This window comes from Ambystoma mexicanum, chromosome 3p, assembly GCF_040938575.1.
Source record: "Ambystoma mexicanum isolate Mex_15411 chromosome 3p, UKY_AmexF1_1, whole genome shotgun sequence".
In the NCBI taxonomy this organism is placed as follows: domain Eukaryota; kingdom Metazoa; phylum Chordata; class Amphibia; order Caudata; family Ambystomatidae; genus Ambystoma; species Ambystoma mexicanum.
The window spans coordinates 462733697-462761009 of NC_090925.1; the positions used below are offsets into that span (position 1 = coordinate 462733697).

At 46.7% G+C, this 27313-nt stretch overlaps 1 protein-coding gene and 1 long non-coding RNA gene across 3 annotated transcripts in view; one reads left to right on the top strand and one right to left on the bottom strand.

Annotated features, from left to right (window-relative positions):
* Positions 1-27313, bottom strand: part of DOK5 (docking protein 5) — a 1034624-nt gene that overhangs the window by 976580 nt on the left and 30731 nt on the right. The window lies entirely within an intron of this gene.
* On the top strand, positions 15602-22269 carry LOC138580523 (uncharacterized). Its single transcript, XR_011304280.1, has 3 exons — positions 15602-16012; positions 20807-20902; positions 22192-22269. It is a non-coding gene; the product is annotated as an uncharacterized lncRNA (long non-coding RNA).

Sequence of the window (27313 nt, forward strand, 5' to 3'; positions counted from 1 at the left end):
TAAAGGAGAGAGTAAACGTGGAGATGTAGATATGGTGGTTTACCTTAGCTGCTTGAGACCAAGCCCACTCCAATAGTTCCATGTACTTCATCCGTTGCATGTTCTCCATCCGTTGCATGTACTCTGACTGTCCATGCATTAGAACCATGTCAAGCATTCAAAGCCGTTCATTTCAATGCCCTTTCAAGTCACGTTATTCTATGCGTTCCAATCCGTTCCGTGCACTCCGATCCTTTTCATGCACTCCAATCCGTTCCATGCTTTCCAGTCCGTTCCATGCACTCGCGACTGAACCGTGTCCTCACATCTGTTCCATGCACTCCACTTCTTTCCAAGCACTCTAGTCGGTTCCAAGCGCTTCAGTCTGTTCCACGGACTTCAACCATTTTATGCACTCTAACCATTTATGCACTGCTGATTATATTTGTTCTATCTCATATTATCCTTTCTCCATGCATCATCGATCCACATACGTCCTCTTCACTCGTTCCGTCCACTTAACTGATTATACCCATTTCACATGTTCTAGCCACTTCACCCGTTTCACCCACTTTACTGGTTCCATCCACCTACTTCATCCGATCTACCATTCCACCCGTTCCACTCATTTCACCTATTCTACATCTGTTCACCTGTTACATACTTTGCTCGTTCTATCCACATATTTCACCGGTTTCTTTCATCTGTTCCATCCGTTCCTTCTACATGTTTCACCCGTTCCTTCCACATATTTCACCCGTTTCATCCACATATTTCACCGGTTTACTCCACATGCTTCACCCGTTTCATCCACATGCTTCAACCGTTCCAACCACATGCTTCATCCGTTTCATCCACATACTTCATCCGTTTCATCCACATACTTTATGCGTTCCATCCACACGCTTCATCCGTTACATCCACATACTTCATGCGTTCCATCCATATGCTTGACCTGGTCCCACCGCATGCTTCATCCTTTCCATCCACATACTTCACGCGTTCCATCCACATACTTCATGCGTTCCATCCACATACTTTGCCTTTTCCATCTATATACTTCATCCGTTCCACCCAGTTCATCCATTCCAACCAGTTCGTCCATTCCACCCACTTCACCTGTTCCACCCACTCCACCTGTTCCACCCGGGTCTTCCGTTCCACCCGGGTCTTCCGTTCCACCCAGTTCATCCGTTCCACCCAGTACAACTATTCCACTCAGTTCAACCGATCCACCCAGTCCAACCGTTCCATCTCGTCCATCCGTTCCACCCAGTTCATCCATTCCACCCAGTTCATCTGTTCCACCCAGTTCATCCGTTCTAGCCAGTTCATCTGTTCCACCCAGTTCATCCGTTCCATTCAGTTCATCCGTTCCACCCAGTTCATCCATTCCATCCAGTCTATCCGTTCTACCCAATCCATCCATTCAACTCAGTTCCTCTGTTCGACCCGGATTCATCCGTTCCATCCAGTCCATCCGTTCCACTCACGTACTTTACCTGTTTGAATTTAATACTTCCGCCGTTCTGACCATATTTTTCATTTTATACATCCACTTCACCTGTTTCATCCACATACTTCAGTCGTTCTATTCGATATATGTGACGTATTTTATCCACATACTTCACCCGTCCCTTCCTCGTACTTTACCAGTATCATCCAAAAATGTCCTCCGTTCTTCCAGCTACTTCCTCCGTTCCTACAATCGACTTCCATCCACATACATCATCCGTTTGAACAACACCTGACACCCGCTCCGCACTCTACACCTGCTCCGCACTCTACACCCACTCTAGACCCGCTCCCCGCTCCGCGTTTTATGCCCACTCTTTGCTCCGCATAATACACCCGCTCCGCACTCTATGCTCGCTCCGCATTCTACACCCGCTCCGTAGCCGCTCCATACCATACGTCCACTCAACGCTTCACATCGGCTCATCTCCACCGTACCTTACATTGCTCAATACCCTAGGTCCGCTCAACACTCTACATCTGCTCAGCACCATCAGGCTCTACATCCGCTCCACACCCTCGATCTGCTCAACATCATGCATCCGCTCCACTCAGTTATCCACTCACACCCTACTTCCACACCAATAATCTATATCTGCACCACCAACTACGCATTCATCCACCCTACGCACTCATCCGCTTTGCGCACTCATCCACTCTGCACACTCATCCACTCTGTGCACTCATCCACTCTGCGCGCTCATCCGCTCTGCATGCTCATCTGCTCTGCGTGCTCATCCGCTCAAGCCACTCATCTGCTCTGCACCCTCATCTGCTCTGAGCACTCATCCGCTCTGAGCACTCATCCGCTCTGTGCACTCATCCGCTCTGTGCCCTCATCCGCTCCGCGCCCTCATCCGCTCTGCGCATTCATCCGCTCAGCGCATTCATAGGCTCAACCTACTCACCCGGTCTATGCACTCATCCGCTCAACGCACTCATCTGCTCTACGCGATTCATCCGCTCTACGCGATTCATCCGCTCTGCACACTCATCCGCTCAACGCACTCATTGGCTCTACGCACTTCATCCGTTCATCCAATCTGCACACTCATCCGCTCAACACAGTCATCCGCTCTACGTGTTTCATCCTCTATACGCGTTTCATCCGCTCTGCACACTCATCAGCTCAACGTACTCATCCGCTCTATGCGCTTCATCCACTTCTCCGACTTCATCAGCCTCACTTCGTTTGTTCACCCTTATTATGCGTTTCATCCGCTCTATGCGATTCATCCGCTCTGCGCACTCGTCCGCTGTGTGGACTCATCCGCTCAATGCAGTCATCCGATCTGCGCACTCATCCATTCTACGCACTCATCCGCTCTACGCACTCATCCGCTCTATGCACTCATCTGCTCTACGCACTCATCCGCTCTATGCACTCATCCGCTCTACGCACTCATCCGCTCTATGCGCTTCATCCGTTTATCCGCACTATGCACTCATCAGCTCTACGCGCTTCATCCGTTTATCCGCTCTGCGCACTCATCTGCTCAATGCACTCATCCACTCTATGCATTCATCCGCTATGTGCACTCATCCGCTCTAGGCACTCATCCGCTCTACACGATTCATCCGCTCTACGTGATTCATCCACTCTGCGCGATTCATCCACTCTGCGCATTACATCCACTCTGTGCACTCATCCGCTCAACACATTCATCCACTCTGCGTGATTCATCTTCTCTACGCGATTCATCCGCTCTGCGCATTCATCTGCTCTACGCACTCAACGGCTATACGCACTTCATACGTTCATCCGCTTTGCGCACTGATCCGCTCTACGCATTTGTTCGCTCTGCGCACTCCTCCGCTCTATGCGTTTCATCCACTCTACACATTTCCTCCACTCTATGCGTTTCCTCCGCTCTACGCATTTAATCAGTTCTACGAGACTCATCTGCTCTGCGCACTCAACCGTTCTGCGCACTCATCTGCTCTGCGCGCTTCACCTACTTCACTGACTTCATCAGCTCCACTTTGTTCGCTCACCCTTATTACGTGTTTCATCCGCTCTACACGATTTGTCCGCTATGCGCACTCATCCACTCTGCGCACTCATCTGCTCTGCGCCCTTATCCGCTCTATGCACTTCATCCACTTCACCAGCTCCACTTCTTTCGTTCACCCTTATTACGTGTTTCATCCGCTCAACGCGATTCATCCGCTCTGCTCACTTATCCGCTCTGTGCACTCATCTGCTCAACACACTCATCCGCTCTACGCACTCATCCGCTCTACGCACTCATCCGCTCTACGCACTTTATTCACTTCACCGACTTCAACCTGCTCCACTTCCTTCGATCACCCTTATTATTATTTTTTTTAATTCATTTTAATTCGTTAGTCCTTTCTAGTCAACCAATAGAGATTATTAGTTTTCGATCTCCAGCTCGGATCATGATGCTACATTGCTATTTATGATTTAGCATTATCCAGTTTGAGTTAGTTAGAGTTCGGGGTTGGTTTTAGGGGAAGAGCCAAGTTTTCAGTAGTTTGCAGAAAGACATGAGGTCTTCAGTGAGTCGGATATGGGGTTGGAGTGCGTTCCACAGCGTGGGGGCCAAGGCTGAGAAGGATGATCCGCCTAACCTGACTGAGTTTGTTTTTGGTATGAATAGGACGTCGGCTGAGCTTGATCTTAGAGAACATGCTGGCTGGTAGGGTTTTAGTTTGTCTTGTAGATATTGAGATCCGGTTTTATGCAGTGCTCGGTGAGAAATGCAAAGGGTTTTGAAGCTCACCCTTCGGGCAACTGGAAGCCAGTGCACAGTTTTAAGGGATGGGGAGATTTGGTCTCTCAGGCCAAGCCATAGTAGCAGTTTGGCTGCAGCATTTTGTGCTCTTTGTAGTTTAGTCAGTTGGTATGCATGGATTCCGAGGTAGAGGGGGTTGGCGTAGTCCAGTCTTGATAAAACAATTGATTGGACCGCGGAGAGTCTGTTGGGAAAGGAGAGGTATGGAAAAATGCGTCTAAGAGTTTTAAGGTGGTAGCGGCAGGACTTTGAGACATTATTGACCTGGTGCGAGAGTGTTAGGTCGGAGTCTAGGGTGCATCCAAGATTTTTTACTGAATTAGAGGGGGACGGTGAATTACCCATGGCAGATGGCCAGGGTAGTGGGTGTGGAAGAAGTTTGGTGTTGCCACATACCATGATTTCGGGTTTAGCAAGAGGTGGTTTGTGGTCATCCAGAGCTCTATGTCGAGGAGGCAGGAGGCAAGTTCTGGTCGACAGTTGGGTTTTGAGTTCAAGAGTTTTAGAATTAGTTGAGTGTCATCAGCATAGTTGTGGCACAGGATGTTGTGTGAACGAATTATTCGTGGGAGTGTGGCCATGTAGAGATTGAACAGGAGGGCTGATAGGCAAGCTCCTTGTGGAACTCCTGTGTCGACTGGTCAGGCTTGGGAGGAATAGGTGGATAGTAGGGTTATTTGGTTCCTATTTTTGAGGAAGGATGCTATCCATTTGAGAGCGGTTCCACGGATTCCTAGGGAGTGGAGGCGGTCAAGGAGGATTGAGTGGTGGATTGTGTCGAAGGCGGCGGATAGGTCAAGAAGGATTGACGCAGCGCATCCGGCAGAGTCTGCTGTGTTTTTAAGGTCATCCCAGATTGAGGTTAGGGTGGTTTCGGTTCTGTGTCGTGCTCTGAAACCTGATTGAGCGGGGTTTAGGAGATTGTTGGCTTCGACAAAGGCATTTAGTTGGGAGTAAGCAGTTTGGTCGATGAGTTTGGCAAGGAATGTTGTGTTTGAGATGGGGCGGTAGTTTTTAGGCTCGAGATGGTCGAGGGAAGGTTTTTTTATTAGTGGTTTGACATGAACCGTTTTGAATGCATCTGGAAAGATTCCTGAGGCAAGGGAGTCATTTATGATGGTTCTTGCATGTTCTCCTGTGCAGGAAGGTGCGATCATTTATTTGAGGGTTGTGGCCGGGCACGGGTCAAACAGAGAGCCAGATGGTTTGTAGGCAGAGAGAAGTTTGAGACATTGGTCAGCTGATAATGGACTAAAAGAGTTGAACGTTGGTTGGGTAGTGGTCGCAGGTGGTGGGTTGGCCAGTATGGAGGGTGGGTTGCCTGGTGGGTGCAGGAGAGCTAGTTTGTTGGTTAGAGCATTTGTTCTTTTGAGTGCTGTGGTGTAAAAGTGAAGAAAGAGTGAGTCGCAAAGCGATTGTGAGGGGGTCGGGACGGTGGTGGTGCATGATGGTTTGGAGAATTCGGTGATGATTTTGTGAAGTTCTTTGCTGGGGTGTTTACAGTTTATGATTTGGGAGTTGTAGTGGGCTTTTTTTGCTTTCCGGATTTCGGCCTTGTACTGATGAAGGTGCATGGCCAAGGTGGCTCTGCTCAGGGGAGTTTTGTCTTTCCACCATTTGTGTTCTAGGTATTTATATAGTTCTTTACTGGTCTTCAATTCAGGTGTGAATCATCTACGGAAAAGGCCACGGTGAACTGATGGTTTGCAGGAGGGTGTGAGCTGCATTAGTGAGGTGTTCAGCCATGAGTCAAAGCTGTCAGGTGTTAGTTGATTATTGAATAGGGAGGTAGGCAGGGTAGACTGGAGGAGTGCGTCGGCTAGGTCAGGAAGGATTATTTGTTTCTTCCAGGATTTGCGTAGATTCGGAGGTTCAGGTTTGGGTACCAGAAGCGGGTTGGGTGAGCGCATGGTGAAAGAGACAGTGAAGTGATCAGACCAGAGGATAGGGGTAGGGGGGTTTAGATGTATCTGGATGTGGGAGCTGAAGATGGCATCAAGATTGTGTCCTTTATAGTGAATCGGGCCGTTTATGTGGGGTTGGAGGTTAATTGCGTCTAGGCCGTCAACCAGAGCGTGTGTGATAGGGTTGGTGGGAATGCCGAGCCATATGTTGAAATCTCCTAGAAGGGTGAGGTTTGGATGATTGAACATCAGCAAAGGCCACCAGAGTCAAAGGGCCTGATTCACAAAAGCACTTTGATGTGGACTGATATGAAGTTGTGAACATTCTTAAAAGTAATTCTGAGCGTGCAAATTAAATCAGCTTACACACAAATGAGTGGCTATTGCGCACACAAGTGCAACCTAGATGTCAAGAGTGTGCATTTTCATTCGCAACGGACCTGCGTGTCTCTTAATATAATGTGTGCTTCCAAGCAGGTAGTCTGGTTCAGTAGCCTGGTGCAGGGACGGAAAGAACTACGCTGCCAGCATCTTTTAGGAACCCAGGCAGCATGTCTATGCTCTGAATAGAAAAGGCGCCATCTTGAATGTAATGCTTCTGTTTGATTTCTTTAATGTTTCCATCACCAGAACCAAGGGGCAAATGTGAAAAAGGCAATTCGGGTGTTAGGTTATTTAATGCCTGGCACGTCAAGTGTGTTCACTGACAGTATGTTGATAGGGTGCTGATGCATGCCTACATGCCAGGAATGGTCCCAACACCTCAGAATGAATGAAATGGCTTCTTCTGTGTCCCTGGTTCTGACAGACACCTCATCCTAAAGATTGCAAAGCCCTGTGATGAAAAAGCCCCTCCTTCAATGTACGTCCCATTTATTCATGATTTGCGCCCCAATAAATCAGAGGCTTGACGGAGGGAAAATGTGGTACAGTATGCTCTACTGAATAAGCATAATTGGGCATTTATTGAGTAACACACTTCTCTACGGCCGCCTCCACAGGGCAGTTTTTAGAAGTGGAGAAACAGTCTTGGTCATTTCCCCTCATTCAGTCCTCATTGTGCATATTGTCCACATCCTGCACAAACTTCACATCTCCATCTCACTCACCAAAACCCAGCCATGCACAGCAAAGTAATACACTCCCTAATGCCCACTTTCTCACACAGCTTCCTACTCATCAACAGGCCACCAGGATTTGACTGACATTTTGCCAACAGTACCTGCAACTCACTAGCTACTTCTCTGGCCAACCACCAGCACTTAAACTACTTGGGGACTTTAATATCTGGTTTGACGTGCCCAACAACCTCATGACCCATCCTCTTGTTGAGAGTCTTGAGGCACTCAAGCTTTCCCGCCATACCACAAGATCCACCTACACTGGAGGCCACACCCTTGATTGTCCGCAAACTGCCCCCTCCACCAAAGGGGTGCCCTATTCTCCCTCATGATCACAAATGCTGACACAAGGTCAAGTTACTGCCTGACCTGGTTGAAGCCCTGCTACGCACACTCACGGCACTCCTGACCTCTGATAGACCACTATCTAATTAATCCTTTGAATCCTGGCTTAATGGCCCTCTCATTCCCCTAACCCACTCTGGCTAACTGGCACCCGCAAAGGACCTAACCCCAAATGCTTCACGCAGCACATGAAGACTTTGAAATCCTATAATCACTCCCTCGAGCGCAAATGGCGAGCAGCCAAAACCGTTCATGGCAAGTGTGTGTTTGCCCATCATCACCGTAACTGTAAATCTGAGATCCGAAAGGACAAAAAAGCCTACTACAATAAAAGAATCCTGAACTGCCACAGGAGCAGCAATGAGCTCCACATGATCATCTCCAAATTCGTGAAGCCCTCCTGCACCACTGTCCTGACCATGTCCTCGCAAATGCTCTTCAACTTGCTCTCCTTGCGCTTCCACAACACAGCACTGAACAGGATGGCCACCCTTAATGCTAAGCTCTCCATTCTCACCCCCTGCACAACACCCGCTCCTCGAGATTCCACCAACCTGTCCCTGTCATGCCATCTTTCAACTCTTTCAACCCCATCTCGAGTGAAGAGTTCCTCAAACTACCGTCCAGCAGTAGTCCCTCCAGATCCCCATTGATCCCCTGTCCCACCTCTTTCTTCAAAGAAATATTAATCTCCACCTGTGTAGGAGAAGGGGTGAGGTCCATACTCAATGACTCACTCACCTTTGGCATCTTCCAAGAATCTTTCAAAGCAGGTCATGTCAAACCCCTCCTGAAAAAAAGTGTGCCTCAACCCCCTTCAAACAACCAATTATAGGCCCATCTCCAACACCCGATTATTGGTGAAACTCATCAACCACTTTGCTCACTCTCAGCTTAAACTGTTCACAGAATCCAACAACCTATTAGACCCCACCCAATCAGTCTTCCGGCCATGCCATGGAACAGAAACCACACTGATCCTGTTTGGGGATGACCTCAATGTCTCGGCAGACTATGAAGGATGTGCTGCGCTGGTTCTCCTTGATCTCTCAGCAGCTTTTGACAGCATTAACCACTCAATCCTCACTGACTGACTCCACTCCCAAGGAATCTGAGACACATCTCTCAACTGGATTGCCTTGTTCCTCAACAACAGGAAACAAATCACCCCCACCTTTCTCTCCATCACTCTCCCCGTTAACACAGGAGTACCCCAAGGTGCTTGCCTCTTACCTCTCCTTTTCAACCTCTACATGAACCCCCTGCCAGGGATCATCCGCTTGCACAACCTCACCTGCTATAACCACACTGACGACACCCACATTATACTGACAATCCCCAAAACGAGCTCTGATCAACTACCCGACCTAGCAGCCTGCCTCAGAGATAATGACGTTTGGATGACAAGAAATCACCTTCTTGTTAACACAGGGAAAACAGATATCATGGTGTATGACAACACAGCTTTACTCCCACAAACACTCCCATGGTCCCCATCACTCAGCTGCCGCCCCCGCCTCCATCACAGTCAAAAACTTTGGCTGCACAATGGACTCAGGCCTAACCCTGTCCCACCAGATCAATAATGTATCCAAATCCTGTCACTGCCACCTGAGGATTCTGAGACTAATCTTCCCTTACCTCACCTACCCCAACAGACTGACTGCTATTATGTCCATTGTCATGTCCAAACTGGACGATGCAACTTGGGTGCACCAGCCAAGACACTTAACAAACTTAACAAACTCCAAAGAGTCCAAAACACATCCGCCAGACTCCTTCTTGCCCTGGGACAGAGGGGCCACATCTTGCCTGCTCTCCACACCCTTCACTGGCTTCCTATTGGACGAAAGGCCACTTTCAATATCCTATGCATAACCCACAGAGCAGAGCACAAATACCTTCAAAGAAGATCATTGCCTACCTCCCAACACACACCCTAAGGTCAAGCACTGCCCTCCTGCTAGTGATTCCAGCCTTCAATTCAGCCAGACTAGGAGTGGTGCCTACTCTACCTTGGCACCAAAACTGTGGAACTCACTGCCTCCCCACATTCAATGCAACCAGGACTACATGGCCTTCTGTAAAGCATCTCGGTTAGAATTGGCTAGACCGGCATTATCTCGAAAAGTAGGAACAGTGGGCCACAGAAGCTGGATAATAAGGGATCACTCCAGAAAAGTAGGAACAGTCTGGGTACGGAAGCTGGCTCAAGAGACCATCAGGCTCTGGGCTAGGCAGCTGCGAGCCCTCTGCACCCGGGCTCGACCACAATGGCATAGCAGCCCCCTGTGCCAACAAGTTGGCCATGCCCCACCAACCATCCAAACCCCATTGCCAACAACTCCAAACCAAGACCTGACTTCAATATAAATCGTATGCTATGACCAGGCAAGCTCTCTGCCAGTCAACAAGACATGCCCCACACTCTAAGACTGGGAGGTGCCTGCCTGTATATATCAATCCTGGAAACTAGGGCTCAACAACAGCCATAACTTTGCTTAATAATTTATTCCCATAAGGAAACATGGCACTATCACTCCAGGAGATGCCAACCACGGTCATGCTAACCCATCCGCAGACCCCTGCGCACAACCACATTCCCAAAGTGTAATAGCCCCTCTGGGCTGGACCACGATTGGACCCACTCCTGTCAAACCCTACCCATCTGGGAACTAACATGCAAACCACCATTGCATGCCCCCAGTCAGCCAACAATGTTTGGCCCAGTTTCCTGTTAACCCCTTGTCAAGCTCTATCTATCCGAGAATCAACCCTCAGGGCCTCTACTGCAGAGCCTCATAGCACTTATGTTTCTAATACTACGGTTGGGCCATATCATGTCACCTTCCGGACACACAAGGCATTATATGCTCAAGTCAGCCATCCCTGGCCTACCTAGGAATAAAGCTAAGAACTCCCACACAGAGGTGCTATAGCAACTATGCTTGGTTGGACTCTCCTGGAATCATGCAGTAACCACAAATTTGTCAGGAATTACCCAGCTGCCCACGATAAACTATGATCCGGGACCCATAAAATGAGCTTTCTGACCCAACAGAGTCTCTGGAAATAGGACCGTCCGACCGGACAAACAAATCATACTTCTCACCAGCCAAGGAACCACTCTTGGAGATCCACTACTGTAAAGGCCCATCCCTGTTTTAGCACATGCAATACAAATAAATAGACACACCCCAATGGGGAATGAGGCTAAGAGAACAGGCTGCGAGAGTTAGTCTGTCTTTATAAAGAATTGGCATCCAGAGAACTCTGCTGCCCGAGAGTGTTCTGGCAAACAATACATTTACAATTGATTATAAGGGCAGAAAGCGTCATAAGTGATGTCATACATGAATCTTACAAAGCTCATCGTGGTTGGACACAAGCTTGTGTTGTATAGGCGCATATAGGTGCTGCACCTCTGTGGTTGGCTGCTGGGTTGGCGGGAGGGTGAGCGTCACAAAGTCCATCTGTCTGTGTCCAAGCAGGGGTGAGGGTCAGGTCGCTATGAGGCAGGGTGGCCGCTAACCAAGCTAACATAATATTTCAAAGAAGGTAGCAGGCGCTCCTCTTCAGAAAGAACATGGCATGATAACCTGTTCTGAGATGAGAGTTTGCAGCACACGCTTTTTGCTCACTGTACCTTTCACAGATGGGAAATATCCATTTGCATATCAGTTTTTGTCCTGCCCACATGGGCAGTCCAGCACCGAAATGTTATGGAAATTCCTCTCTGAACAAGAGTACCAAAAGCAACCCCATACACATGTTTCAGCCTTGTTGGGCCTCATCAGCGAGGTGAAGCTTTGTCTCTCTGAACACAGTGAGCAGGGAGTCCACGTCTGGTTGCCCCCAGGTAACTCAGGGTGACCAACCCCAAGTTCCTTTCAAACATTTCATTTTTTTAAGCTAACATAACACACTGCAATAAAACATGCACTAAATAATAGTCTTTACAACTCCTTTGAGCAAATCATCATAAAACAATAAATTGTATTTGTGTAATCGCACCATTACTTATTGGGACTTTTATGGGGTACCAGGTTAAGGGTCTTGACCAGTATGATAACATTGATTGCGGGTGGGTCTGGACTTATCAAAGAGGCTGGGGGAAAGTTGACGTTTGTAAATTGCAGGAGGCAATATACTGTGACAGAGGTCTGATTTTAGCTAAGGGCACGCTAGGGTGGGCTTCATGGCAGGGTCACATGTCTGGTACATCAAGAGAATACCTTGCAGGGACACAGGGTTACACTGGCAGTAATCTTCCAACAGCGAGGGTGAGGGAGGCACGGGCAGATTTGTGGAGATGGATGAGCTATGAGGCCTGGCTCAGGCTGGTTCACACACGGGTTAGTGATTTCAGAGGAAGAGCAAGATGTTACATTTGTTTTTGTAGCAATTGCCTCCCACTCGAGCGTGAGAATGGAGCTGCGAAACTTTCAGACACAGTGAGAAAGGGTGGGGGCCCTGTGTGCGGTGTGCGTGGCGCTGCAAAGGGGAGAGAAGCCTTTTCGTATTATCGCAGTGAGGCCTAGTTAAAAAGATGGAGTCGAGGGTGCACAAAATGGATGCCACGTGTCCTGCGTAACAGCCCCATCTACGCCAATGCCAGCATAAGGCTGATACTAACATAAGGGCGATGGAGGCATCCCCCACCATTGGAAGAGCACATGGTCCAAGCCGTACTGAATGTATGGCGGTGGTCCCAAATGACCCCTCACTCCCACACACTACCAAAAACCACCAGGTCTGACACGGCCAGCCCACCCGTTCCCAGAAAATAAAATCAACTACGAACAGGGAAATCCTACCAGTAAGCACAGACACTCACTCCTACCAATATGCTCATTCTCTACTTTACACCAACAAGCAATATAATGCAGCTACACCCCTTGATCAATTTCAGCCTAGCTGCACACATAACTATACTACTCTGTGAACACCTCAACACTCTGTTAGAACACATTTATACCCCATGAAAAAAATTATCCTAGCTGCACACATAATCTCTTAAACAGGCCCCACGGCAGCCAGAATGCAGACTCAGAGGCCTCCTACCTTGCTGCACACATTCCACTGATCTCTCACAGCCACTGCACCCTGCATTAGAATGCGACAACCTCTGCGCAATACGTACCGGCTGCACACATCCCGAGTGCACCCAAGCACTATATGCTACCCTAATCTCTCCACTGACCTGGACTATGGTCCCCAAGGGCGTTCAGCCCACGGCGCTTTGAGATCATACCAATTGTATTTAAGTCACTATACAAATTTAAAATAACAATAACAATATTGTATCATACCATAGTTACACGCATGTCCCAGTCCATGTGAGGAAATCGCCTAGGTATTGAAAGCTCTAATAACCTTTAGGGGGGTATTCCAGAAACAGGTGCAAACATAGTGTAACAAAACAAGGCTTGACATATTGCGCCCTTGTAAAATGGTTTTGTAAATCAGGCCCTAGGTGTTTCTTCTGCAATTTGTTGCACAAAACCACCACTGTAAAGGAGTCACATTCTCCCAGTTTCGTTTGGATCCATACAGAAGTATCCAAACAAAACATGAACGTTTCTTATATTGCATATGGGGCATTGCAATAGAAGGTAGTGTTAGTACTGTGCAATTATTTCTCCTGTCGGATTGTTTGATGGTTTTCTTTTTTTTCTTTTCTTTTCACCAATCACTGCAGAGCTCTCTCAATTAACTCAAATAAAGTAGTGAATGAGACAGATGCAAGTCGAGTCCACACATTTATTAATCAAAAATATTTTGTTTGTGAAATGCACTTTTAAGTGTAGTTGTTTGTGGAGACATTAAACGGAGCAACTCTAGAATCATACATGCTTCAGATATTGCCAACTGCTGTCCTCTGCATGGTTTGTACTTGTTTGTGGTTTTCTGAACAAGGCTGGAAGACTGCAGGCATCATCTACAAAGCAGTCACAAGTAGCACACCACAGTACCTGGAGGCTAAGCTCCACATATCTGGTGACACATGCTCCTCACGCTGCAAACTGACCAACGGGCTTGAATCACAACTCGTCTGCAAGGAGAGGACCCTCAAACAATCCTCTTGTCACGCACCCACCCTCTGGAACTCGATCCCAGTGTCAGCTCAGTATGCCCCCACAATTGTGAAATTTCGCAAATCTCTGAAAAAATAGATTTTCAACAAAACCTCACCATGGGCTAATTTGAATGGAAGCACATATCGATGCATAGACCTTCACTCAGAGTACTGGGTTACTTTTAAAAGATGCCAGCCCAAACGCTGGCTACCCACACCATGTACAGTGCTCTGCTGCTCTCGCTCTAGCTCTGCGGTCTAAACAAAATCTAAAAATAAAGAATAAATAAACGTGTACGGATCCCAAGATTAGATTCTGATGGGAAGCCTGCACACCTTATTCAATCCAACCCAGCCCCACCATCCATCAAATAAAACCGAAACCAGAGAAGAGAATTGATGAGCAGCTGAAGAATTGATGAGCAGCTGAAGACTATACTCTTCAAATAATCCACACCTCCACCATGCTGGCCCTCTTTTAATGCTCCTTTCTTTTTATTCTCTTGCCTTCTATTTGTATTGTCCTGTTGAAATCTCTGTCTTTGTGTCTCTGTGGCGCCCTGATGCTTGCAAGCTTTCGGCGCGTTATAAATACAAAAATAAAATTCCTATACCAGGGCACTCCCTACTGGCGTCTTGTGTATTATGATTGCCTGGGCTGTTTTCATCTTTAGTGTCAGTCAAAACAACACACACTATAAACAAATCATATAGCTGTCACTGGAATACTCAGCAAGCAGAGGAGCTCTGTGGGGCAACCATGAACGGAATAGAATGCTTTTAATAACAGCTCAGAGTGCTCCAACTAAACCGAATTTATTATGCTCCCAGTTGGCCATTAGAGGAAATCCCAGATTGACAGTTCCAGCCAAAAAGTGAGGACCACAATGGGAGAGAAATAGAGCCACCACCGCCTCATGCAACTAATTAACCTCTAGAGCAGCATGCGATAGTCACATGCAAACCAATCTATGTGTGGCCGCAGTCGTTCACATATGTTGCAGTGTATGACAAGCATGTGCATTGCTTCTAAATAGTGCAGCTGGGCACAGTACAGCTCCCCTGATTGTTCTGAATCAATGAAAGTGATTTGCATGCAAGCTGAGCAGTTTTCTATACTTGACAACATTGACCAACGAAAAGTATTTGATATTTGATCAACATTATATGAAAAAAGAGGCAGGTATGGAGGCATGTGGCCTGTGGCACGCTCACGGCTTGGGCATGATCTGCGTGGTCCGGTGGTGGGTTCTCTTTGTCTCATGAACGGTGTCCTGTTCTGTGCTGTCTTTCATTCCTCGCTTTCAAGTGGCTTTCTTGGCACTTTATCACTGTACTCTCTCATTCCTCGCTTTCAAGTGGCTATACTAATGCTGTGGTCCTTTATTCCTCACTTTCAAGTGGCTTTGTCAATATCGTGTCACTGTGATTTCTCATTCCTCGATTTCAAGTGGCATTATTAAGGTCTGTCACTGTGATCTCTCATTCCTCGCTTTCAAGTGGCTTTATAGACATTGTATCACTGTGGTCTCTCATTCCTCGCTTTGAAGTGGCGTGTGACTCTCCTGCCCACGTGCTCTCCCCTCCGGTCACTGTAGTACCTCCTCCTGGTGGCCTGATGCTGCTCCACGTGGCCTCCAGGTTTCACCTCTGTTGCTTCGTGGGTCTGCTGGCCGTTCTCCCCTCCGGGTTGGCCCTCTTTTTCCAATGTGCGTCTTCCTCCTTGTGGGCTGGTCGGTCCTCCATGCCGGTAGCTCACAGGTCTCTTCTGGCTCCCCATATCGTGGTTCTCCTCAGCGGCGGTTCTATTTGATCCGTCTTCTTCCTGCCTCGTACTCTGCTGGGCCTCTTCTTCCGCGTGGGCTGGTCCATCTTCGATCCCGGCAGCTCCGCCGGCTCTTGCCGGCTCACTTCAGCCTTGTTGTCCTCACCGGCTGCTCCTCTGATGCGGTCCATCCTCCTACACTGGTCGGTCTGCTGTGCTGCTTGGCTGTTCTGCAGGGCTTCCTCGGTTCCTCTGTGCTGGTCCTCCGCACTGGCAACTCCGCAGGGCCTCCTCCCTTTCAGCAGCGCCACGTTCTTCTTCCGCCACAACCTGCCTTTCGTGCTCCTCGTAGCACGCGTCACCGGCAGCTCCACAGGGCTTCCTCCCCTTCAGCAGAGCTGCGATCTTCCTCTGCTGCGAACTGCCTTTCGTGCACCTCGTAGCACATGTCCTTTCCTCATGCGACACTGCTGTGGGTCCTCCTTCTCGTCTCCAGTTGTTATATACTGGCCTGCCCCATTCGTACAATGAAGCACAGGCAAGGGGTACGTCTAAACTCCTTTATTCCATATTACATTCTGCATTACTTCCTGCTCTTCGCCTCCCTTTCCTCCTCCCACTCCCCACCCGTTCCTGCTTTCACTTTTCCTTAAAGGGGCAGGTGGCCTTTACTTCACAACACACTTCATGCCGAATTTCTCCAACTTCACACCACTGCAATGATATTTTTTTTAATTTACTATTGTAAAATATTCCATGTATTGACCTCAAAAGGATCCCAGGCTGAGATGACAAGTTCAGATTTGAACTTTTCACAGAAAATGACATACGTATCTCTGAAGAGGTTTGTCAACTTGACAGCTAACGTGCTGGCGGTCACTGTGCTGTGACCGAGAGTTGTGCAGCACGCGCAATAATAATGGCAGGCCCACCCAGGTGGAACTTGTCTTTTAATATAAACTGAGGCTTTGTGCCTCTCCACGTCACTTCCCTTCTCCCTAGTCCCGCTCCACACATGACGATGTGGGAGGCTACAACATGACAAGATTCCTTAACTTGCTGAGCTATCTCACCTGCTAACTCTTCCATGCTAAAAAAAAAAAAACAGCTACAAATTATCTGAGCAATGGCTTTAAATAAGTCCTGGGAAACGCACCAAACTCATTCATAATACGTAGCCCTGTTATGGGCGTGCCAGTGAAAGGCTGGTCAATTTCTGAAATATTTCAACCCCCTTTGTACACATGCTACTACTAAGATTAGTACTTTCCATGTGTTTTTGCTCCAAGCAGTGACATTTACAGTACTGCCTCTATCTACTTGTACTACCAGGTGTCTGTGCTGTGTATGTGCAGGTTTGACACTGCTCATCTTTTCTAAAGGTCTCTGCACAGAGGTGAGAGCCTATTAGGGCTCATATGCAATTAGGAGCCTGTTAGGGAGTATTCAACAACCGAACAGACAGTGCTGGCACACAGGTCTCTGTGGAAGTGCAAGTTGCTGACTTTATAATCCCTTGGTTTGCCAAGTAAGCCTTTTCCTATTGCATCCTCTGTGCGCTGCAGTGCAAACACCTCTATTGCATTTCATCCGAAATCAGACCTGCTCGTTACTTAGAGCTCATTCTATACTGCATGTTCTCGAAAATTGTGGATCGAATTCAAGTCTTAAGTGTCTATGTGTGTCTCGTGTTCACAGCTGAAGTTGTGACACCTTCATAATGATATCGTCCTCTGTATGTGCACACTGATAATTAAGACAAGGAATCGGTGTAAAGATGCCTCTTAAAGGTGCCCCTTAGTTACAAGTATATTTTCATTTGCCCTTTCTGTATCCCTAATTTCTCCAGTTGTAGGGCCAGGTACTGTAAGCGTTTCAGGAAGGTAATGGTGCAGTTCCACCCTTCTGCCAATAATGTAGGCCTCGCGCTCGTGGCTCTGTACACGAAGGGTTGGGAGGTGCTGTGTCAGTGGGCTAGTGTGACAGGCAAGGCGCAGAAAGGCTGGTGTGTTGGTGAGGGCAGGTTGAACGCGACCGTTACCTGTGCGCTACACATGGGTTCTGCTGCTCTAGTGCAGGCAAACGAGCCCCGCACCGGAGTGTGTTAGCTGTATGGGTGGTTACTGGATCCGAAGGATAGTTGTAGATGCACCAGGGTAGACTGGAGTGAAATGTTGAAAGGAAAGAGTAGGATATTAATCTGTGTTTAGTGAGCAAGAGAGTGTAAGTCATTAGACGGGAGTGGATGTGTGAAAAGTTGGAAGATTGGCAGCGAGTAATTAGTGAGGAATGCTTAGTTAGGAAGGATGAGTGAGACCCATGTTTAGTGATTTCTTATGGGCGCTCGAGGCATGTTTTATTTTGTTGCATAAGAATTGACTCCTTTGTGAAGGGTGCAGATTGACCTGAGGGTCTTCCAACCTGTAAGTTTCTGTGGCAGGTGGGTGCATTTTCAAATTGCGGGTGCACATTTTTCCCATGAACATGCATGAGCACTGAGCATAGCGAGCAAGGCCAAACCAACCAATGGGTCTTTGGGGGGATCATCCCCCGAAAAATAAATACAAATATTGTGTTAAAATTGTGAATTTTCCAGCACACTGTCTGTGAATATGTGGGCAGTTTGCAATCACCAACAGCGCAGAGGAGCATTTTGAAATACATTTTCATGGTTCCTTAGCCCACAATATATGGCACTATAAAAAACATGTTCATGCTGGCCGTGCGCATTTATATTCACACAGGATGCACTAATACATGCCATATTACCAACGTAGAAATTAACCCGGTTGGCCTGGAGAGTAAAATATGCCAAGCCACAGTAAGCAAACATGTCCATCCTGGCTGCACTAATGTAGGCTAGTCTAGTTATGTGATAACACGTTTCATGCTTCCTTTAAATGGGATGTCTAGTGACAAAATACCATACCACAGTAAGAAAATATAAGTAGACTAGGTTCACCAAAAAAGGCCTGTCTATCCATGCAATAACACACATCGGGCCTCATTACGACCCAGGCGGTAAGTTACCGCCTGGGCCGTGACTTTACCACCATGGCGTAAACTACGTTTACGCCATGGTGGTTGGCGGACTTACCGCCCCATTCCGACCTTGGCGGGGCGGTAAGTCCCCAATACCCATTTACCCTTCCCCATTCCCATTTTTGCCCCATAGGGCATAATGGGAGTGGGGAAGGCGTTAATTACGCCACCGTAAATTACGGTGGCGTAATTAACTCCATGGTCCCTTAGCTCCATGGATTTTAACACCTGCTAAAAGCAGGTGTTAAATCCGCCATGGCGCTAAGGGACCTCGTACTCAGGCGGTAAGGGTCGGCGCTGTTTACGGCGCCGTAAACCCCTTACCGCCTGGGTCGTAATGAGGCCCATCATGTTTGCTTTACCATAGATGCCAAGTAAAAAAATGACATGGCCCAGTCAAAAAGTAAATAAAGACTGCTGCACCAATGAAAGCCAGTCCATCAGTGTAACAAAACTCATCATGTGGTCTTTGCCCTTCATACTAGTAAAACATGCCATCTAAATATATGGAAACATAAGTAGACTGCTGGCTGAACCAAAGTAGTTCAGCCTAGTTATGTAATAACACTCATTATGCTTACTTTACCATTGATTCCCAATAGAAATCGCCCATGCCACAATGAGAAAATAATGCCACACTGGATTCACCAATGAAAGACAATTTAGCTATGTAATAGGAATCACCAACTTTGGCCTAACCTTGATGCCAATAACAACACTGTGCCAGAGTAAGAACATGTAGCTAGACTGGCTACTCCAACATCCAACATATGCCAGTCAAGCTGTAATATCAGTCATCAAGTTTGATTTGCTCTTGTTGCCCAGTATAAATGCCATGCCATAGTAAGAAAGTATAACTGGGCTAGATACACCAAAGTATGTAAGTATTGCTATGTAATAGCACTCATCATGTTTGCTTTACCCTTGATACCCAGTATTAATGCCATGCTGCCAGTACTGCTCCCCTTAAAACTAGAGGCATTCTACCCTTCATATATGCAGTACACTTTATTTATTATTTATGTATTCATATTTGATGAGTGCACAGCAGCCCTTAGGCATCGTGGTGCTTGTTACAGAAGGTGATCAAAACTTAGTTACAGAGATATGAGCAGAGCTTTGTTACAGGAAGGAATCAACACGGTACATGCTTAAACACCATACATTTTACATCTTACATGAAGTACATAATGTAATAAGAGAAAATGTAGGGAGGGAGGTGTGTGAGAAGTAGAATGTTGGAGTGGGGTTGGGGAGGGTTAGCTGAAGATGGCACTGACACCAGACCACGAAACTCAATCGCAAGAACGCCCATGCAGAGTGTACTGATTGATAGAAAACGAGACGACCCGTCTGTCAGTCAACTTGGACTATGCTAGCAGCACAATAAGGAGAGGCAGAGGGGCCAGACCTCCTATGCTCCCTGCCCCTGCTCAGAGACAGGCAGCTCAGTCCCAAGAGAATGTACTGTGCTGCCTGCCACTCAAGTGATGGGGCATTGCCCGCGGAAAGCTGGTGATTAGCCCTAGTTCGCTATTGTATATTTGACTCACTTTAGCTGAAGCATCATGTATTAGCTGTTTCCTTAATATCAGGTGGTTTGCTTCCATGCAGGTATGCTTTTGTAGGAAATTACCTATTAGGAAAAATGTGGCACCTGCTTGAATTGTTCTGTTAAAGTCGATGAAAGGAAAAGTCTGGTGTTATTGGACCTGAGAGTGCTGCTGGATGTGCAATGCTAAACAATCCTTGTGAAGAAAGCTGGGAATAGTCTATAGATGGCACAGTAGGCAATGTATAGGGGTTTACATTGTATACCTTTTTTGGTGGGGTGTCAAAGCAGCATGTGAAGTACAGGGGGGATGTGATTGAACCTTTTCATCATAAGGAGTAGCCAGGAAGTCTGACTGTGTTCCCCTTGTAGGTATTCCATGAGGTAATCTGGTGATCCTTGATAATGGCTGTTTGGCTAGTGCTGTCTTCTATGGACAGGTGATATAATGTCATGTGGGTGAACAAAAGGTATCATATTATACATTTAGCATGCACAGTTAGTAGAAACAGATTTTAACACTCAATTTTGTTTGTGCTTCTAGCACGAGGCTTCTGTCCATTCTTGTTCTGAGGATTATTATCATTGAGGAGGTCTTTGACAGGATTGTTCTACAAAGCATGTTTTTAGAAGGGTTTTGTTTTAGTCTGTTTGTCATCATGGGAGTTTCCACAAATGCAAGACAGGTTTTTACGTATGGTGATATGATATGATATGTTATTTATAACACACTTGATACCCACAGGTTTCTATGCGCGGACCCGGGGATCGAACCTGTGGTGCTCCATGTCGTCTTGCTTCCAAGGCAAGCACGTTGCCCCTGAGCTATCCTCCCGAGATGGTGAGTTAGTTGAAGGTTTTTTTTTTCTCCAGTTTGTAGATACTTTGAGTGTCAACAACATAGTTGTAGCAAGCGATACTGGAGATGCTGATGAGTTCCAGTTTGGAGTCATGTAGATTTTTTTTGGAAAAAGAGGGCACTGTGTGGAACCTTGGAGTGCGCCACATTCCAGATGATGTAGCTTGGAGCTGGACAAGGTCATCATAGTCGTTTTGGTTCTGTTTGTGAGGAAGGAGTTATCTAGAGTAGTGCCATTCCATTGATTCTGATGCCTCTCAATCTTTTTAGGAGTTTCTGACTAATGGTGCCAGAGGTTGATGAGGTATCAGGAAGGATAAGAGTACTCTTGGAGTAGTCATTTGTGCTGCTCAGTAGCCCATTACATATTTAGCTCAAGGATGATTATGCACCCGTGCAGGTGTGATGCCATGTGAAGCTGGTTATTAGATTCAGTTAAGCCTTGCAGTTGACCACATAAACATGTTTCCAGTATTGTCCTGATGAAAAGAGTGTTAATGATTGGGTGATAGTTTGCAGGGTAATTTCTGTCCATTGTCGGCTTTTAGAGAGTGGCCTGACAAATAATGGTTTTCGTACTAGTGAGATGATCCTGGCTGTGATAGAGTTACTGAGGAATGATAGAATTGCAGGTCTCATTTCCAGATGTTTAATGATAATTTTAAATAGATTGAGATAACATGGATCTTCCAGGGATCTTGCAGGGTTGCAAGACTTGATGGTAGTGAGACGGTCCTGCAGGGAGCAAGGATGGAAGGTGGTTAACAACAGTGGGGTTGGTTCTAGAGGAAGTGTCTCCTTGAAATGTTATGGGCGAGATGGTCATTTGTTGTCTAGATATCCTGGGATGAGTAGTATCTTACTCGTGAAGTGGATCACGATTTGATCACATAGTTGGTGGGTTTGGGTGGGATTATGTTGCAGGTTTTTGAAATTTAAAAGTCTTGAATGCCCTAGCAATTTTCCTTTTGGCTATGTTGTGCTATATAAAAAAAAGTCTCAAGTAGCGTGCTATCTTGGTTTTAACAATTTCTGCTCTGTAGATATGTATCTGTTGGTGAATATTAGTTGTGTTCCCTCCGTAGTTTCTTACATTTTTGTTTATATTTGTCTATGAAGTGTAGTTTGGGGGTGTATCATTTCACAGAAATCGTCTGTGAGTTTAAAACCATGTTAATCTAGTTATGAATGTTGTGTAGTTCTTCACCCAGATGTGGGAGTTGTTGGAATCCAGTATTTCTAATAAGGTATTCTTTTTCCCTTATTTCCAGTGTCTGGACAGCATATATAGGGCCTAAGGAAGGATTGCACAAGCTAGGGGAGGGGGTCTGTGAAGATTGTGAAAGGTATGTATAAGTGGTCTCCCCAAGGAAGGTGGACTATTGAGGAGACTGTAGAATTGTTTCATTATAAAAACTGTCAAGCATGTATCCAGCTATGTAGGTAGCACATTTTTTCCGCTTGTATGAGATCTAACAAAGTGAGATTAGCTATGAGAGATTTCCTCTTGGGATTTTCATCTTTACCAAGCAAGAAGTTTAAGTCACCAAGTATTGTCAGAAAATTACAGCTAGGTTGACAGCTGCATCCAAGAACTTATTTGCAAAAGATGGACCGTAGGAGGGTGATCTGTAAGTGAGCAGGATGCTTAGAGAAGTGTGAGATATTGAGCAGAGAAGTGTGAGAGACTCACAATTCCAGATGTTTTCCACAGAGAGCATTGAGTGTTTGATAGAACCTCTTTGGACTAGAGCTATTCGTCCATTTATCTTGATGTGGGGATATGCACAATTAATCTTGTATCTGGACATGATATGATATGATGGGTTATTTATAATGTTCTTAATACCCAGAGGTTTCTAATGACAGGCTTCCATGGATTACTGGTGAATGATCATGAAGAGCCAATTTTATGTGATGAACATTAAGTCAATTTGGTCCTCCGATTGAATATGTTAGATATTTGTTGGCGATTAATCTTGTGGGGATCTGAAGTAATCTGGTGCCAAACATTATGACAGGTGTCTGCGGAACGTGGAGATTCAGTGGTAGGATTGTTGTTTTCAGTTTCTTCCCATGACCCTTGAGTGAGGCTTTCAGAGTTCAAAAGGCTGAGTAAGTTCTTCCTGGGTTCAGAGTCCTCATTCCACAGTTACAATGTGTTGGTTGTGATTGCTGTAGATTGTCATGTAGCAAAGGGTGTGTTGAGTGAGGCTTCTATTAGTAGTGTTTTTTAGATGGTTGGTAGCTTAATCGATTAAGTGAGAGAAGGTATGGTGGGTTGGAATGTTTTCCTTTTCTCCTTTAGTAGTTTCTGTCTTTTGGCCAGTGGGTCCTTTTAGGACACTGTGTGCAGGTCAGTGCTTCAGGAGGTATGACATTCATTAAGGGTCTTCAGAGGGGGTAGAATTGGACATTCTCTCTGTGATCTCCTACTGACTGGTGTGATTGTGTTCATGTAGCAGCTATTATCACTTTCCTTATCCTTTCTTCTTTTCTGATTTTACTGTATTTGACCTATCTTGGCATGTTGTTGCATTTATTAAATATAGCGTCATAGCTTGGGGGTCTGGTGGTACAGAAGGGGAAAGGTTTGGTTGTAAGAAGAAGAGGAGATACATACTTCCTTGAATAGTGTTGTGATCCTTCATGCTGATATGATTTGGTTTGTGTAGCAGATTTGATGCTTTAAACAAGGGTGTTGCACCTAGAGCTTTGGATGATGAGAAGATTGTGTAAGTGAAGGGCATTTTGGGGAAGCCGAGCTAAAATGCAGAAGTGCAATCTTTAGTCTGCTGGCTGCTGCTGATTGCTGAGACAACAGGACTTGCCTCTCATCACTCCAGGTTATTTGGAACAAAAGCTATGTAGGTGTGTTGCCATTTGGGATTGTCAGGAAGATTGTTGGTGTGCTTGTTGGTGTATTTCATCAGTTTACTTTCCTGTAAATGGTTGCCCACTCTGCCAAGCCTTCTTTCAGGTAAAATTTGCATATCCATTTTAGCTTTCTACCTATGTATCTACATAAATAGACTTTATAATTTGGCAGCTTCCTTATTGGCTCATTGTTCAGTGAAGCCTGGTTTGGCAAGAGCATAAAGAGTACTCATAACAACATTTGTGATTGCTTAATCACTGGCCTAAGCATCGGCCTGACTCACTGTGGGGATCTGCAGGAGGGAATATGAATACCTTAATTTCCATTGTCTCTCTGTATTTCTGTCTCATCCAAAATATGGGGAAATGAAAGGCCAACTATACACCAAATTATAGTAACAGAATAACCTAGCACCCATTGACAGCCAACACCATATTGAGCTATCTAGGACCTCTACACTCAGTGGTAGAAGTGTACCAAAAAAGTAGTGGATCAGTGACTCCGGAGGGGGAAGGGGTATATTGCAGGGTGCAAGTTGCAAAACATTCTTTAAGGGGCTGTGGATGGGTCAGATTGACAGCTCAGTGGGTGGAACAGAAAGTCGACAGAACAGACAAAAAAGGTCTTCTGTATAGCTTTTCAGTAATTTCTCTTAGTTGGTCAGTCAGTTGAAACAAACATATATGGCATTTTTTAAATCAGTTGAATGTACTTGCTGATCTTCATTCTGCTGGGGCCAATCCTTAACAACTACCTAAACAGCAGCTGCTTCCACAGGGACTGCCACTTGGCAAATATTTTCTATCATGAGTAGAATTTGGTAATTTATTACGAAGCTTGGATCCCAACACTGAAGGTATTTTCTCTGGTCTGACAAAGTCCTAGAAATAAGTTGTGTGTGGTCCTGAAGAATCTGACAGCATTACAGTAGTTCAAGTGACTAGACACTATTAAAACTGTTAAAACTGTACATGTGAAGGCACACATTCCATGTAGCCACCTGATGTTAAAATAAAATCCCATGAAATTGTTCTTAACATTTGCAGGGGAGTGGGCAGGGGAGAAGTGGCTGGGGGAGGAAGGATGGGCAAGTGAACTACAGGTCATGGAACCAATACAAATGTTAGTGCAGTCAACAGGTGGCAAGTGCGAGTGTTAAAAGTGCAGACAACAGGTGTCAATAAATGCAGGAAGGGGACTGTAGGGTTACAGATACAGACCACAGTGCAGGATATGCCAGGAGGGAGTGGGGGCGTGTAACTGGATGGACAGGGAACTGGGCCCAAGTTTCAGATGGTAGCCAGTTGACCACTGCAGTATCAGACAGGAGATCAGCAGGGGAGAGGAAGAGGGAAGGCAGAAGCAAAGAGGAAGGTTTTGAGATGCTTCCGGAACCGGAGGTGGTTCTGCTCAAGTTTCAGAGAGGTAGGGAGGCGCCAGCTGAAGAAAGAGATCTGCCCACAACACGTTGCTTGGAGAAGCGACTGACCTCAAGGAGTTGGAAGTGGAGGAGAGAAAAGCTTGAGTAGGAAGATATATCCGAAGAGAGAGTTGGAATTATTGAGGTCCCAGGCCCCAGAAGGCCTTGTGGACAATCCAGAGGGTCTTGAACTTGATCCGTGACATCACTGGGAGACAGTGAAGAGATTCCAGGGCTGGAGAGATATGATCCCTGGGTTTGAGGCCAAGGACAAGCTTTGCAGTCCTGTTCTGGATGAGTTTCAGAGGACGAGAGAAGAGGCAGGTAGATGTAGAAAAAGGCTGTTGCAGTATTCCAGCCAAGAGAGAACCAGAGCTCTGGAGACAGTGAGCTTCTGGGTGAAGGTGGGGAAAGGAAGAATACCTCCGAGGATTTTCAGCTGGTTGTTTGACTTCTTAGAGACGTCAGAAATGTGACGACAGAAGGAGAGTGTGGAGTTGAATAAGACCCTGAGGTTCCTAGCCTCACATGTGGGAGCAGGAAGGGGGGCCAGGGTGGGTGGCCAGAGAATGAACGGAAAGGAAGGTGCAGGTGAGCCAATGAGGAGGATCTCCATCTTACTGGCATTAAGGCAGAGAACATTGGCAGCACACCACTGCTGGATTGCAGACAGACAATCCACGATGAGAGAGTGTGAGGAGGCTGTTGAGGGGATCCTTAAATCGACATCCACATAGCACTGAAAGTTGGAGCAGAGTGCAGCTCTGCAGTGGGTGAGAGGTGCCAGGTATTGGTTGAACAGCCATGGAGAAAGATTAGACCACTGGGGTACACCACAGGTAAAGAGGAATGTAGAGGAGAGGAAGGACCTAAGTTGGACCTGGGATGGTGGGTCAGACAGGAAAGAGGTCAGCCAGGCCAGGGCCTGATCGTTGATACCTAGGTTATCATGGAGCTGGTTAAGCAGGATGGCATGGTAGACCGTACCAGAGGCAGAAGAGAGATCGAGTAGGATGAGAACAGAGGGTTGGTTTGCATCCAAGTCACAGATGTTCAGGAGAGCAGTTTCCGTGCTTCTGGCTGCTCTAAAGCCAGACTGATGGTCATGGAGACAACCAACAGATTCAGGGTGAAGATTAAGCTGGGAGATGGAAAGCTTTTCCAAGAGTTTGCCCAGGAAAGGAGTAATGTAGTTTGCTCGATAGTTAGCTGGAAAGGAGGGGTCGGCTGAGGGTTTTATTGAGAAGAGGGTGCAGAAAAGAAGAAAAGAGTGCTTCAGCGGGGGAAAGGAAGGTTACAGTGGTGAAAGAGTGGTTGCAGAAGTCTGTCAAAGCTGGAGCAAGGGTGTCAATGTGGTCCTTGATGGTTTTGGATGAACAGGGAAGAACCTGTTTTGACGAGACTTTCATAGATTGGACTTGTTTTGAAACCTTGGGGTGAACAAAGGAAATGAAGAGAAGGGAGGAGGAGAGGTGGCCACATGAAGGCCAGAGGTAGAGAAGGTAGAGGAGAAAGTAGAGGAGGAAGGAGGATAGGAAGAGAGGGTGGGCAGGATGTCCTGGGTTTTTTAGATAAAATGTGAAGCGAAAACAATGCCAAGTGCCTGGGATGGGACAGGAGAGGTAGAGACTGTAGCAGGTTTGGCCAGCTCCTTGCAGATTTGAAAGAGTTTGGCTGAGTTGTTAGATGCCGCAGAGACATGGGCTTGGATGTGAGCTCTCGTCTTAGTGTGGACAGAGTCGGTACTGCCTTTGGAGCAGGCGGCAGGCCGGTTTCTCAGAGGATGCACAAGATGCCAGCCATTTCCTCTCAGCCACCCTACTCTTGCTTTTAAGGGTGACGAGGTCTGAGTCATACCAAGAGTTGCACTTGGCTTCGGGCTTCAAGTGGATCCTCATGACAGGGTCAATTATATCACGAGTGTCAGAGATAGATGAGTGGAGGTTAGAGAGGGCTGTGTCAGGATGTGAGTCAGCCAGAGGTGCAGGAGGGGGAAGGAAAGTGGTAGCAAAAGCTTCAACTAATACACATTTCATGGGTCGGATGACCGAGAAGGTGGGTGGCAGTGTGAGGGTTGGCTCGGTCTGAGGGGTAG